The sequence below is a fragment of the Ipomoea nil genome, unplaced genomic scaffold (genome assembly GCF_001879475.1).
Source record: "Ipomoea nil cultivar Tokyo-kokei standard unplaced genomic scaffold, Asagao_1.1 scaffold2701, whole genome shotgun sequence".
Lineage (NCBI taxonomy): Eukaryota > Viridiplantae > Streptophyta > Magnoliopsida > Solanales > Convolvulaceae > Ipomoea > Ipomoea nil.
In genome coordinates this window covers 1,330,495-1,347,693 of record NW_017619129.1, presented here as the reverse complement: position 1 = coordinate 1,347,693, position 17,199 = coordinate 1,330,495, and the positions used below count along the sequence as shown (strand labels likewise).

General features: G+C 33.0%; 1 long non-coding RNA gene across 1 annotated transcript; it reads left to right on the top strand.

The window, feature by feature from the left end:
* The first annotated feature begins 5,616 nt into the window (after positions 1–5,616).
* On the top strand, positions 5,617–6,530 carry LOC109155368. The gene is made up of 3 exons (XR_002049897.1): positions 5,617–5,779; positions 5,864–6,098; positions 6,130–6,530. It is a non-coding gene; the product is annotated as an uncharacterized LOC109155368 (long non-coding RNA).
* The last annotated feature ends 10,669 nt before the right edge of the window (positions 6,531–17,199 follow it).

The window sequence follows — 17,199 nt, the reverse complement described above, 5'->3', positions numbered from 1 at the left end:
AAGTGACACGTGTGATTCTTGTTTCCAAATTCCGTTTTAGTTACGCGTGGCGCAAATTTATTGGTTGTTAGGAAACAAATGTATGCTATGCCATGTTTAAATAAGGTGCCTCCGACGGCTGAGTTGCCAGTTATTTTAGGGCCATATTAAGCCCCTACAAAAACTGTAAATACAGTTAACTCCGAGATAAAATGTCATGTTTGCCCCTGCCGAGATGGAAGCAAGTTTATTTCCCTTTAATTTCTTTTTAAAACAATATCAACTTTTTCAATTTAAACACAACTAATTTTTTAACTTTTTTTAATGCTACTGACTCTATTACGTTGTAGTATCTGTTCAAACATACTTTCTCAACCTAATGAAGCACAAAGAGTCAACAACACATCCACCAAGGCTCAATCTCATGACCCCCCACATGAGAGAAGCCACTACATGTCATTTGAGCACAAGATGTTTGACAACTAATTTTTTAATTTAATTTATCATTTATTCATTTTACATTTGTATATGAGTTTCAGATTACTCATTTGTAAAATATTAAATTTATAAAAATACATCAAATTTCATTTATGCAGCATTTAACATAGAAAATAAACAGTGATATCTTAGTTTCAGACATAATTAACAGGTATTAAATAATTAGATAATTCCCGCCAATACAGGAGCGGAGGGGGTAATTTGGTCATTGGGATGAGAAATGCGGGCGGGCCCACGGGAGCAAATTGTGTTGAGCACGGTAGGAGCAGAGGCGGAATATCCAGTATCTGGTGCCATGGGAAATGAGAATATGCCAAAATACCAAATAGCCCACTTGATGGCTGCCATGGTATCATCCGCTTATGCCTTTTCCATGATTCCACTAATCAATTCATTAATTAATTTAATTAGTTAATTAGTTAATAATCAATTATGCCCCCCTAATCATTAGCACTAGTTTGGTGCATAGTACTTGATGCAAGTCTAGTTTAGGCTACACCCGATTCTTGTTGGATGGTAACGTACGAAAGTGATGTTGTACAAGATTTGTGTTAAATGGAATTATGTGATGCTTTTCTTGCACCAAGTAATCACAACTTTACTTTCTAAACTTTATTTTAAAAAAATGTCAAATAAGCCATTAAACTTTTACACTTTTTTTTGTGACTGAATTATCAAATAAAAAAAAGTGTAAATAAATCATTAAACAAATAAAAATTATGCAAATAACATTTTTTTACATGTTACTTTTAAGTTTCTGGTAAAATATGATGTCATTAATGCTAAATTATATATATAAATTATTTTAGTTATTGTTTTTAAAAAAATTTTAAAAAAGGCTATCATCCGTCTGTTGTGGATGAAGGATGGGGCAGCCATGGCACTATGGCAGTCTCCACCTTCTTCTGATATTTAAAAAAATTATTTTTTCTTTTAATTTTTTAAAATAATAATTAAAATAATTTTTATATAAAATTTGACATTATGACATCATATTTAACGGGAACTTGGAAGTAACCTATAAAAAAATGTTATTTGTACAATTTTTGAGTTTTTAATGGTCCAATAGCACACTTTTTTTGTTCGTTGGTTCAATTGCACAATGTGTAAAAGTTTGGTATCTGCCATATTCGCGTGTTACCAGGTCAACATGGCATTTTAGGTTGAATTGCATTATTTTGCATTGTTCGGAGACCTAATTGTAATTTTTTTTTAGTTCGAGAATCCAAATGCAATTTGTTGTGTAGTTGGATGACCTATTTGATCTTTATTCCTAAATTTTTTGAACTCAAGCTCAATTTGGCTTGGCTCATTTTCACCCCTAGTGTATATTAAATCGCATCCCAACCAAGATTGTGTTGGAAATAATGAACCAAAAATCGATTTAATATCCCAAAATAATATTTATATATAAACACGAAAATATATAAAATTTTATTGGATATATATATGACATATATATATACACACAAATATATATATATATATATATATATATATATATATATATATATATATATATATATATATATATATATATATATATATAACGGATCCAACGGTTATATATACATATTATAATTTCAATCCAACCAAAAAGACAAAGGATTTTTCTTAGAGCACGGGTAGAACCCCCAGCAACGCCTAAAGATTAACCACATAATTTGGGATTTGATTTGCACCCCCTGCGCGCACGAGAGAGCCTCTATGCTATACATTCAATAAGCTTTTAAAAAACTCTTGTATAAATGGTGGGGCAAATTCTCTTCCCAAACCAATATGGGACAAAATCTCACTTTTTTCCTTCATTTTTCCAACTCAATAGGTCTACTTTGATAATCAATATCACATTCACTCATTATCCGTTTTGAGCGTACAATATATCAATCTCTTCGTTTCACTACGAAGAATCCGAATCCACTTTGACCCGACCCAAATCGAAAGTGAATCAACTGATAATTGTACCACAAAATAGTCACTTAAAATGTCATTTTAATGCTATTTTTCCAACAGATTGTCCTAAAGAAACAATTGAGTTATTCAAATATTGGAACCCAAATTTGTAACATTTATATTCCATCTGGGGTAATTATATATAACCCATCAGAAAAGAAGTTAGACTCGAATACTATTAGTGGTTTCTTTGTTGGTATGCACAATTCTTTAAAGAGTACAAATTTTATTTTCCATCTCATACTACTAGTATTATGGAGTCAAGAAATTTCAAGTTTTTTAAGGATAACTCAATTAGTGGGAGGACATAGTTCTTGCTCATGATCATAATGAATCTCAACCTTTTACCTCATCTAGTAGGTTGATAAAATTACACAACACCCCTCCTCTCCCAACTAGTGTTATGTAATCTATTATCTATTATTGCGATTTAACAAATATTGAAATTTGAAAATATTCCACCGGATAAATCATTTTAGGAACTACCTCAAATTCCCAAATAAGTGAATAAATCAATTTATGCTTAAGCAATTCGGGGAATGAATTCTCCATAATTGGGCCGATCCGGTGTGAAGAGAGATTAGTCTGAGTATGATACGAGCTTAAATATACCTTCTACAGTTAGGGTCTGCTCATCAAGACACCATATGACCTGACCAAAAATTCTATTTCTGAGCTAAAAAAAAAATTATTTTGATGGATTATTAAGATTATAAATAACTACTTGATGTTACAACTAAAGAACTTGATGTTACAATTGAAGGTAACAATGTTATGACTAAGTAACTGGTAGGTTGATTACGTGACTCGCAATTTACCTCTGGAGTGAGATTGCCTAAGTATTATTAAAAAATACAGAGCATTTAATATAATTAATTTCTTCATCCTCAAAGAAGTAGCACTAACAGGGCGTTTGGTTGGAGGGAGGGAATTAGGTGGGAAAGTAATTGCAATTCCATGGGAGATGAATAATGTAAGAATAAAGTGGTAATTTAAATTTCAGTGTTTGGTTTGCAGGAACAAAATTAGTGAAAATTTACTTCTTCTTCTTCTTCTTCTTCTTATTATTATTATTATTATTATTATTATTATTATTATTATTATTATTATTATTATTATTATTAAAAAATCCTAAATGACCAAATTCAAAATTTTAGGTCAAACATCAATTTTAGGTTAAAAAAGAGAGGTAATTTTGTCTCAAAATTATATTTTTCTTCATAAAATCCATAGAACTAAAATACCAAGGGAGGCATGGGATTCTAATTCCATGAAAATGAGAAAATTTTAATTCCGTAAAATTGCAATTTTTTTCAACCAAACGAAGAAATTTACTTGCCTTCAGAATTATGTGAATTATATGAGAATAGAATTGTAATAATTCCACCAGGACTATGTGGTCTAATGGTATCCGGGTTGGACTTCCATTTGGAAGGTTGTAAGTTCGAGCCTCAGTGGAGGCATTATTAGCTCTCTGTGTTTCAGTAGGTTGAGAAAGTATATGAACAGATACTACAATGTAATAGAGCCAAATGACTCGTAACATTACTCCTTATGAACTGGGTTGGGCTCAAAATAGCAAGTTGAAGATGATCTAGATGAGGAATCGTATAAATGGCTTAGACCAATAGCAAATTATGTTGTGCATCTGTGTGCACCATGCAAATTATGTTGTGCATTCTGGGTTGTCGTGCGTCCCACTTTAAAAAAAAAAAAAAAAAATCAGTTTCGATTCCCGGCAATAACATTATGTTGTCCATAATTTGAACTATATATCCAGAATCAATGAACTAAAAATCTAGAATCAATGAACTAAAAATACAGAATGAATGAACTAAATATCCATAATGAATGAACTAAATATCCAGCATGAATGAAAAAAAAAATCAGTTTCGATTTCCGTCTAAATATCCAGAATCAATGAACTAAAAATCCTTTCCGGGTTTTGTCCCTCCTTTTGTTCCAAAAAAATCCAGAATCTATGAACTAAAAATCCAGAATGAATGAACAACATAATGCTGTTGAGGGGAATCGAAACTGATTTTTTTTTTTTTAAGTGGGACGCGCGTTTTTAGTCAAAACGACGTCGTTTTTGCATCTGTGTGCACCATACATGGATGCACAGCATAACGATTGAATAACTATGGCGATTTATATCATGAACCAGGGTCCATATAGTATTATGAACCATGAATCGAAATGACGATGTACAAAATTCATACTCGTAAGGTACAAAATTTCATAACACAAGACACAAAAAATCACAACACAAGACACATACACATCTTATATACTTATTTATTTTCCAAATTTGATTTAGGTATATAGAATTTCACAACACAAGATAAACAAATTCATAACATAACACAATTACTAATTTGTTTCAGATACTGAATTCATACTTTTAAGGTACATAATTTCATAACACAAGACGCAAAAACTCACAACATATGACACATACACATGCATCACGTCCACAGTGCACTATGAACCCCCGGTCCATGATATAAGGATTGAATAACTACTACTGAATCCAGTTCTACAAAAGAAAAGAAAAAGAAAAACTTCATTTGTGTGCTCTTACTTTTATAAATGAATTTGGGCTTGCTAAAGAAAAAGCTCTCAAAGCTCGGTACGTGAATTTTGAAACCCCAGATAAAGCAGTCCATTCATTCTTTAAAAACCATGGGCTCATAGAATCCCAGACCTCAAATTAAATTGGTCAGAAGGTTTCCTTATGTGATCCAGAGAAGACCCTTTTGCCCAATATTGAATTTTTCAAATCTTCGGTCTTTCACAGGAAGACTTGACTGATTTACTGACTACAACTGTTGGACAATTTTAATACAGTCTAGTAAAGGCACAAATAGTCAAATAGTAGCACAATCTTAGAAGGAATTGTTTATAATCCAATAAAATAATTAAACAACGATATAGGTGAATATAAACACTAAATATATTAAAAGAATAAAGTTTAAGAAATAGAGTGTGTTTAGAAGTTACACTTTTGGTCATGTGACTATAAGAATTTTGTTAATTTCAAGATTTGACTTTAAAAACTAACAATTTAGTAATGTTTAGCACATTTGGTCCTGCCAGACAAATCACCGGCAAAATTTTGCCAGAAAAAGGGATCCCATTTTAAATTAAATATAAATAGGGGCAAAATGGTCAATTTAACTTTAAAAGGGCAAAATCGGATGTCTCAACGACTATGGCGGCTCTTCAGATTGTCTGTTGAGTCCACCTAAGACCCAATCTAGGTCGGTTTCTGCCGGAAGCTATGGAGATTTTCCGGCTGCTAATCTCGTTCTACTTGACAGTAACACCATCAATTTTGAGTTGGAAGGTCAGAGAGCGAGAGATAGATGGTTTTGTTTGAGAAATTAGTTAGTTTAATTTTAATTGATTTTATCCATTTATTCTCCTACAGGTCTTTCACCGCCAAAGGGAAAGAGAAATCACTACTTGAACATAGAAGATGAATCTGCAGAAAAGCAGTTGGCAATTTACAATGACGAAATAGAGTCGCCATTAGAGAAGTTGAACGAACTTATCCTATGCAACTCGTAAGAACCCAGGAAGCTCCGGATCACCGGAATCGATCTCCCCAGCCGGGGTTCAAGCCGGCGGAGAGAGTGGAGGCGCCCGGAGCGACATCGTCCTAGGTTTTCGACAGCCCGTGCGACATCATCCTAGGTTTAATCAAGCAAATCCGCCCCGACATCTTCATCCACGGCGTCGGCAACGGCACGTACAACTCCCAATTCTTCACGACGCGGTTCCGGGAGGCCGTCTTACACTGTAACACCCCGAGGAAATTGAAGTAAAAAACAAAGAGGTGGAAGAAGAGAACGGTGCCGTTTTACTGCAATTGAGAGTTGTTGGGCTGAGATCCAAACAATGCCATTTCAACTTAGATATTTTACTGTGCTTCTGTTTTGCTTGTTAGAGGTTGTTAGAAGTCTAGATTTTAGATAAATAGCAGACATAGATGGTAATTGGTAGGGAGGTATGTGGATTTTGATATTGAAAACACTCTCTAATGGGGTGTTTGGTTGGATGTAATTGTAATTCTTTTCCTACCTTATTCAATGACAATGGAAATTACAATGTTTGGTTGGAGGGAATTGCAATTCCCTCATTTTATTGAACTAGTATTTAAACCCGTGCGATGCACGGTATAATAATATGATGAGAACAATTATCTATCAATAGTGTATTATAGACAGAGATGTAATTATAAAATACAAAATACAATTGGACATATACACTTTAACTATAATAAAATAAAACTAACGTTTATCAAAATAGTTTAAAAATTATTAAATACTTCTTTTATATACAACATTTGTAGTTTAAAAATCTTTTATCCATGCATCGCATTGGTTTCTTAAGATGATTTATAACATTTTCAAATTTGTATTTATTTTATAAAAACCAAATATCAGAATTTAGATTTTCAAAACTATACTTTATTATTGATTAGTGACCATATATTTATCTAAATATAATTTAAAATTTTACAAAAATTAATTCAATACTTCAACGAATTAAAAAAAAAAAAAAAAAAAACCCCTAATACATGAAATAAATTAACCCAACAGGGTAGCTCAAGTGGCAAATGGGCTCTCTTTGTGGGGGAGAATTTTGGGATAACTCGGGTGCGATTCCCACAAGTGATGATTCCCTTTGGGCCAGCTTCTGTGCCTCCCGGAGCGAACTGGGTGGACCTGGACCGTTAGACGGGCAGAGAAGGACCCGGATCACAATGTGTGGTTTACATCCAAAAAAATGAAATAAATTTAAAAAAAATCAAAACAAACCAAAAAAATGAACAAAAACACATATCAAAAAAATATAAGATGATTTATAACATTATCAATTCTGTATTATTTTTTATAAAAAAAATATTGATTTTTCATTCAAAAATATACTTTAGTATTGATTAATAACCATATACTCACCAAAATTTAATTTAAAATTTTACAAAATATTAATTTAATACTTCAGCGAACTAAAAAAAAAACTGCCTAATACATGAAATAAATTTTTAAAAATTACAAAACAACTTTTATATTAAAATTCATTTCAAAAAAATAATAAATAAGCTGCACAAATAAAAATAAATTACAAAACAAAATAATTACTAATTATTACAAATTAATAACAATAATATCTCAACAAATTATTTCCAAAAATAAAACTAAAAATATAATATTCGCTAATAACATTTCCATATCCAAATCTTATAAAACATAACATATACTAAAAACAATATATATATATATAAACTAAACCAGCCCAAATAGCCCAACTAACCTATCCGTATATATAAATATATTTACGGCCCAGTATTCTAACCCAACCCAGCAGCTCATACCCGACCCAAACCATACACAGATATAACCAAACCCCCTCAAATTAGAAACCAAATTCCCCTCCCCTTTTCCCGTACATTCCTCGTCACTCCGCCTGAACAGCTAAGCTCACCGGAAATGGAAATCGTGCCAAATCACTAACAACAACCTACAATCGAAGCTCTAACAGGCCCAAAATAGTGCAAATATTGTCGCAATTCCGTCATTTCTATCTCTCAAACCAAAAACACAGCAGATCCAAACTCTACTACCACACAGTTTACCGGAGAAAGAAGATTATCAACGGCGGCGAAAGAAAGAACCTACCGTAATTTTTATTTCATTCTTCAATCTACGCATCTTTTTGTACCTATCTTCACACAAACCCTAATTTTTTTTTTCTCAATACAAAGTGTAGATAAAAACACAGTAAAACTATCTGCAAAAACACTCCAAGATTATGCAGCACAACACAAATTGGAAGAGAAAGCAACAAACCAACAAAGATAAGTATCTGACTCGCATTTTCCTGTGTATTTAGCGAAAATATGTAACATCAGCAGCTATAATTTGTATATGATGTTTAGGTTTTTCGAATTTGATGGTTTTTAGGGCATGCATGTATATTTATCTTCAAATTTAATTGAATAATTGCTTCTATTATTACTTCATAGAAATATAGTTCTAATTTTTTAAATTTTTCTAGTGTCTAGGTTCACTCTCAGAATATTTAATAATTCCATGAATTTGTTCCATAATTTTTTAACAACATCCATTATTTGTTTAATATCAATTTGCATGCTATAAATTTTTTTTTTTAAATGCAAACGATAATTTACTTCTACACATACATTATTTTTAGTATTATATTACAAATACTATGAGAGTGACTTAAATATAGAATTAAAAAATATATATAATTGTAGAAATGAGATTATAACTTTATTTCCATGCTCATGTTTTCTCTTGCTAGTGATTATTGTAGAATTCTCTATGTTCTTCATTTGACTTTAATCTATAACTTGTTAGCTACATTTGAAATTTGAAATTGGAAATGAATATGGTTCATTCACACATGTGAAAGATACCAATTTATAACACCTACAAAGCATTGATAATAGCAATACAATGATTACTATTTCATAGGCTGGAAGCAAAAATCATGACCTATCTTATTGGTAGTATAAATTTTATAGAGATAGTACTTCAATCTCAGTCTACTTTAACCATTTGGTTATATGATAAATACACTGATTTGATATGGGTTTGGATTGTTAGGTGTTAGAGATTTGTAGGAAAAAGTGTATTTGTAGACTTCAATGATGTTACTAATCTCTTTCTATCACCAATAGATAGAAGTCATATGTTAAGACCAAATTCATATTGAAGAGTATATAAGAAAACATTACATTTATTTGGGGGAATTTAGGCTTTTATTTATTTTTTCTTATTTTATGGAAGGATATCTAGGTTTTTTTAATATTTTTTGGGTTTTGAATTTTTCTGATTTGTTTGTTTTTTGATTGGTTCTTTTTTATACAAGACTGATTTTTCTAATCATTTGTTCTCTGTGAAATGTGTGTGTTTAGGGTGTTGATTTCCAATGTGATCTTTTGTGTATCTAGACTAATTCTAATAATTTTGTATAACTATATATATATTTTTTACTCTAATATTCAAAGGTGATTATGGAAACTTGCGCTTCTAAGTTCTAGATGACAATACAGTCTAATACTAAGAAACTATGATTTGCCTAGAGCATGAATGAACTTCAAGTCAAACATTTTTCTTGATTTTTAACCAATTTACTAATTCCTCCCATATTTTACTGGGAATATTCACACTTAGTTGCTTCTTCAAAACACTAAACTCCTACACTTGTGCAGTTTTGATTTGCTTATCATATTCCAGGACAATGGGGGTTGAACACAAAATAGCTGCACATCATAAGAGGAAGAAGTGCTAGTCTCCTTTTGTCAAGCATTCTTTTTTTTTTCCCCAAACAAATAATCGATATTAAGAGATGTGCATTTTGTAACCATACTACAAAACAGCTTAGGGGTTGCAACCATTGAAAACCATTTTTCCAAATTTTTAAGTTAGAGCAAGTTTTATGTCCATTGATTTCAGATTCATAGAGCACATTAGTCAAGATGTGCATGTTTTATTGATATCCCTCTCAACCTGTATATGTTAATTGGCTCCAAAAAGAGATTTATAATTATGTGAAGCTTGATTAGCTAACTGCAAATAGAAACATAGTGTTTCAGTGATATCTTATTCTCAAACTCAGTTTATTGTTTCTAAGATAACACCATGTAAAGATACCATTTGCTGGTTTTATCTAAGTAAAGAGTAACACCATATTAGTGTGATATATCTTCTTGGCATATGGATAGTCTATTTGGACTCACATATGAGAATCTGTAATATTGCCTTCCACTTTGTTTTTGGTAGATCACAATCAATCCACACATGAAGCCAAAGAGATTATAAAAAAGAAAGGCAGATTTTGCAATTAGGCAAATTACATTTTCTGTGGTGGAGATGTTGACCATATACACCCTTATGTTCCTTATGTGTTTTATGCATTAACCTTATTAAAATGGACTATTTGAGAGAGAAAGCCATTAATATTAGAGAATGGAAGACATCAATTTACCTGGATTCTCATGTGAACAATTCAACTACCACCTATCAACTATTACATCCAAACCTTAGAATAATTCAATCAAATCTTACATTCACACTGTAGTTTTTATAATAAAATTGATGTCATTTTTTTGATTGTATGAGACACATCTAAATGAAGAGCATTGAAATATCAAGGGGATTAACATGCCAAGAAAACGAAGTGAAAAAATGAACATTCAGATCTCTAGGCTGGCAGGTAACAACTGTATTCTTTGCGGTGGTATTTTGTAAAACTTAGACAATAACTAACTTGTGTCAATTTTTTTTTTTTTTTGTATGACACACGTCTAAGTGAAGAACACTGGACTATCAAGGGCATTAGCAGGCCAAGAAAAAGGAAGGGGGAAAAGGATCTGTTGAGACTGGTAGGCTGGCAGGCAAGAACTGTATTCTTTGGTATTTTATAAAACTTAGACTGTAACTCCAAATATAAGCTATACTTGCTATCTTCATTCTAATAAAGAAATTAACAACATGTTCTTTTTATTTTCATATAAGTTACATGTATATGAAGAACACTGGAATCCAGAGGACAAATAGCCAGCTAAAAAATGAAAGGGGCAAAGTAATAAGGTAAGAAGTTGACTCCCTTTGTGAATGTATTGTATTTCAAATAGAGGATTAACATTACTGCCAAATATGAATGCTTTTATAACTAACAAGTTTTTTAATTGGAGAATGTAGAGAAATCTCAAGAAAGGGAAGAACATTAGAAACTAACAGCAACTACTAAAAATATTATTGCTTTGAACAAAAGGAAAAAAAAATTACTTACTGTCGAATCATGAAACACACATTCACGACTTCTAATGACTTTCTCATCTGTTCCTTCAAATACCAAATAGGTACGCACCAGACGCAAACACATTGCTTTGGAAGTCTGCTGAGGATGGATTTCAGAGCAAAGAATAAACTGGCCAGGCATGGTTAACGCTAAGAAGCTTTTGGAGTGGTTTACAGGGAAGAAGAAGATCGGAAGTGGAAGAACATTAGCACAACCTACCTATTTATATTGTTAAAGAGTTGTATTAGAGATGTAAAACCCATGATTAAAAGTTAGGCATGCGCCGGCAAGCAGTAGAAGGACTCTTCGAAACCAATACACAATTATTAGAATTAGTATAGATACACAAAAGATCACATTGGAAATCAACAGCCTAAACACACACGTTTCACAGAGAACAAATGATTACAAAACTCAGTCCTGTATAAAAAAAGAACCAATCAAAAAACAAACAAATCAAACAAATTCAAAACCCAAAAAATATTAAAAAAACCTAGATATCCTTCCATAAAATAAGAAAAAAAAAGCCAAAATTCCCCCAAAACAGTTTGGGCGGGATTTGAGGGGCAATTTGATTGGCCAAATCTATGGGCTTTATTATATATAAGATATAAGATTGCAATTCATGGGGTACCCCCATGAATTGCAATTCAATGCTTTTAAGAAAGGGAAAAAGTAAGCAAATGACAACAATACCCTTAGTTATTATATTGTTATTATTACACAAGGACATTTTAGTCTTTTACCACTTCTTTCATTCTCATTTCCAATAATTATATTCTTTCATACCAAAGAATGTAATTTGAATTCCTACATTATTTCCACCTTATTCTTTTCCTACCGAATTGCAATTCATTTCCTACCTAATTCCTTCCTCCCAACCAAACACCCCGTTAGAGTTCTTCTCCCTTCTCTACAACCTTTCTCTTCCCTATCCCTCTGAAATCTCTTCTTCCCTACCCCTCTTCTGTCTGTATTTTTCCTTGTCTTTACTATAAATCCTCAGGTCCATTACAAATGGTATCGGAGCCCTATCACCATTCATCAATGGAAGCTCGACTGAGAAAATTAGAAGCTTGGACGACTGAATTAAGCGTCAAAGATACGCAATCCAAAGCCACTGAAGATTTGGTGGAGAGAATCATGGCTTAGATAGAGTCTAGGATTTCTAGTTGGAGAGGTGAGATACTGGAGGCCATCGAACTCAACAGATCGGCTTCTTCGGTTCCGAATGAAGAATTAGGAAATTTCGTCGGAGATTCAGAGTCGGCGATTCAGAAGCGGCGATCTTCGCCGGAGAGTCAAAAGTAGTAAAGGTGAACCCAGGTGTTGAGGTTTTGGTGCCGGTGGCGAACGGGACGGAGACGATTGAGGCGGTGGTGCAAATTGACATACAGCGGAGAGCTGGGGCCGAAGTTACGGTGGCTTCGGTGGAAAAGGAGCTTCGAGTCGATGCCGTACACGGAGTCAAGATCGTTGCCGATGCACTCCTTTCCGATTGCGCCGATACTGAGTTCGATCTCATATCTCTCCCTGGAAGGATGCCTGGTGCATCTACACTTAGAGACTGCAAGACTTTGGAAAACATCGTTAAAAAACAGGCTGAAAGCAAACGATTATTGTAACACCCCCTTTTTTTTTCTAAAATCTAAATCCCAAATAATTAAACTTAAACAAGGTAAAATGCAAGGTTTAAATAGCTAAAACCATTTTCAAAAAAAAAAAATAGCTAAAACCATTCAAAAGATCACTAAGGGGTGCTACCGCCACAGCCACCACTCACAATGACTGCACAGGCTGTAAAAACAGTTAACCAACTAGAGTCAAGCTCTACAAACATCATAAACTTGGGGAAAAAAAACCATTGTCCACGCACCACAAAAGATCAGTTTAAGCAACAACTAACAACAGTTTAACTAAGGTAGAAACTACTCTAGTATATACCACCTCAAACTACGGACTAACTACCACGTGCGCTCTCAGACACTGGACCCACCTGAAAGAGGTTATAAAACAAGTAGGAAAATAAACCTGTTAGCAAATTAATGCTAAGTATAAAACCACTCAACCATGTAAAGTACTATAGATATAGATTTGGAATACATATGGCATTCACACGTAATCTCAAGTATGAATATAACCAATTACAACACTTAGTCAACAACCTCAATAGATACTCATAAACACTTCTATATGCTTGTAACCTATACTTCATATAATCATGCTTTCCTCAAATACTCAACTTTAACACATTCTCATGCATTCAAACAGATATCTCTAAACATAGCTCATTATGCAATACTCAAACTGATAGATAAAGAGATAACTGAAACTCAACAAGCAAGATCATGCTATCATGCTAACTCTTAAACAACAACAAAACTGTACTTCTCAAAATGATCTAAATGCAATTCATGTTAAATCATGCAACAAGATATGACAGTCTGCTTTAAATATAGATATACTCTCGCTCTTTATATAAAAAGAACATTTTCTGTGGAGGTTTCTGTTGAGTCACTTGACTCACTTTTATCTTCTTTCTTCTTTTTTGCTTTCTTTCGGAACTCATGGGCGAGGTAGGAACTTCACAAATCGTGAACGAACCTATCTGGGCTTGACGTCTAGCCGGCCTAATATTCATCTCGCCCACAGAACCACTCTCTTGGTTCTTATATAATCTCTGTATCGTACTTGTCAGTGTGCACACCTCCTAACCAGGATTCCAAGCCCGACGGGTAGTATTCAACCTAGCAACTCGGAAATATCGACCAAGTTACTTCATAAATATCCGTCGGTCCTCTGTGACCGTTTCTTTCCTTTCTCAAACTTCTTTCTTCCTCTTTTCCTCCGAAAGGACCTAGCCCTAACGGGCCTCCAAAATACTATTTTCCTCACAATAGATACCATATATATATATATATATATATATATATATATATATATATATATATATATCATGCAATAAACTCTATAATATGCAAGCTTTGCAATGCACATAAATATCAAACGACTTCTCTTTCTCACATTTTAGAAATCAAATTATCATGCAATCTTCTCAATGCAAATAGATAATGATTTTCCAAAATAGATATAGGTTTTTGAAATAGAACTTAGGCTTAACTTAGAGCCTTAAATGCACTTAATCATTGAAATATGCCCAAAACTCACTCACTGTGAACATGGAAAATATGCACTGTTTCATGCAAAAATCTCAACAACTTAGCAAATCATCTCAACAATTACTTATCAAATATTAAACATGCTTCTCAACAATTTATAAACTCAAATACTTCAAATTCCCTTTACTGAATCAAGTTCACAGACAACCAAACATATACAGAGTATACAACTTTGAATTCTTTCAACAGCTAAACATGTTTTCTAACTCCAAATCAAACGAAATCAATCTCTACTAGCGCGTCGTAACAAGCCCGAGCGTCCGAGCCTCAAAGGCCCACGAGTCCCGGTCCGAACGACACTTAGCTGAGCTACAGAGGGCCCGACCAGTACAACTTTTGGCATGTCGGAGCTTGGTGATGGGGCTTGTGAAGCCTCGCCACTTGGCTCCGGATCCTCCTGAGATCCGTTCCCATGGTCCGTCTCTTCACGGGTCTAGCCAGTGGACCTTGTCAAGGTCTGTTGGCTAGGTATGTGAGACCATCTGGTGCACAGACAGTGTGCACCAGTGTCTTCTTCTTCACCACAAAACAACTCAGATCAATCAAAAACACTTCCAACCTCAATAAATCAATCATAGATCATCAACAACACATAAACAACTCATCAATAAGCATTATCTAGCATTTCTAAACATCTATCTCACATATCTAGCATTAACAGAGTAAGAAAATCTTAGTTTGGGAGTCCATTGTTTATACCTTGTGCTTAGCCTCCTCTTGTGTGGATCCCCTTTTCCTCTCTAACTCAGATATTACTTCCTTCACCACCTATTCTCCTCAAACAACAAAGATACACACAAGCTTAAGGGAAAGAACTCAGAGATTGAAGGTAAAGAATGGATAAACTTAAAAGCTAAGATGAAATGGAGGGATGAGATGAAGACAATGATACTTACTGTGTTTTTCTTCTTCTTCTTCTTTAGAGCTAGAGTTTTGGAGTGGAGAGGCCAAAGAGGGGATCAGAGAAATCAATGGAATAGTGTTGTTTAAATAGGGTCCAAAACCCTAGGTTGCAAATGATTGGTTGGTGAGGGTAGAAAGGTAATTTGCTTGCTCTAAAATATCAGACAATGGCTTTGGCTTGTAGAATTCATCAGGATCCATCTTGCAACATATACCATGGTCTTAAAAATAATTTTAGACAACTTGGGGTCAAAAATAGATTTTTCTAAAAGATGACTTCTAATTAAAACACTTGGTTTAGGTTTCACAGATTCATCCCAAGTTTTACTCAGATTGACTTTTTAGGTCAAAACTTGGCCGAAACTTAGGATTTTTAAAATAGAATAATTCTTGGTGTTGAATTTATTTAAAAACTTGATTTAAAATATTTAATTCATACACCACTTTTGAAAAAAAATTGGAAGAGTGAAAATAAATATTTTGAAATTTTATAAAATAGAATTTAGGAAAAATATTTTTGAGATTGTCACAATTATATGCTGCAATATGTGCCTCCCCTGCAGTAGCTCTTGGATCGTGGAGACTGTTGAAAGGGCTTAAGGCAACTTGCTACCCATCTTTCATGGAGCAGCTGTCATCTTCTACAAACGTTGTGGAATCCAGAGTGCAGGTGGATGGTAATGAGGTAATTGATCTGTTGCTCCTCATTTGGTTCCTAATGTCATGCATAAGGATAGTTTACAATTTCTTGAAGAAATTGATGTTGAAATTACTGCTTAAAATGATGCAATGTTCCTGATCGACTGACTGATCACCATTTTAGTTGTTCACCATATACACATTCGTAGTGTAGTCGTGACCCCCGATCCAATTTACGATATCAACTTATACTGAAAAATGTAATACTAATCAACAATAAAGTATTTGCTACTTTTAAAGAAAAATGTAATACTTTTATATTTTAATTTAAAAGTATTACGGAGTATATTTTTTCTCAAAAGTATTATACTCTCTTATAGGTAACAAATATTTGATTCCTAATTAGTATTACATTTTTCGGTATAAGTATTACATTTCTATCTTGATCCGACCCGTTTCACGGATCTTTATACGGTCTAGAGAGTCACTCGTTAACTTTTCAGACGTAAATCAATTAATATTTTTTAAAAAATAGTTTACCAATAAAAAAATAAAAACTTTGTTCAAACATGATGCATGGTTGTTAGTATTCAAGGCTATCTAGTCTACATCCTAATTTAAAAAGGTGTTGGACGAGACATATGAAACACGTGATAAGATAACAAAAGGTGGTAAGCAGTTAACCACCAACTTACTTGTCGGCCGTTCTTTGTTGAATAATCACCATTTCGTCATTATCGCTTAGCTCTTCTATTTCTTCATTTCGTGGTCATTTTTTTTTTTTTTTTTTTCATTGCAATCTTTTGCTTTGCCCTATCTACGTAAATACCAAACTAAAAGGATGATGTAAATGGACTTTCTTATATATTATTGTGTACTATGTAAATACAAGAATTTACATAGTACACAATAAAATAAAAAGATAACTATATGAAATTATTTTTAAAATAATTTGTAAAATCCAAAACATGTAATTATTTTTTTTTAGTAATAGAATTAATGAAATTTATTTGGTAGAGGTAGTTAATAGGTTTTGATTAATAAAATTTGATAAAAAAATTCAATTTAAATTAGTTTGGAAATCAGTAAGAAACATACAGGCCATGTTTCGTAAAATAGTTAGCCTAACCAATTTTGACTTATTTGAACACTATTAATTGTTTGACTTGATTAAAAAATTAATATAAGTGTTTGGTTAATTAACTTTTTG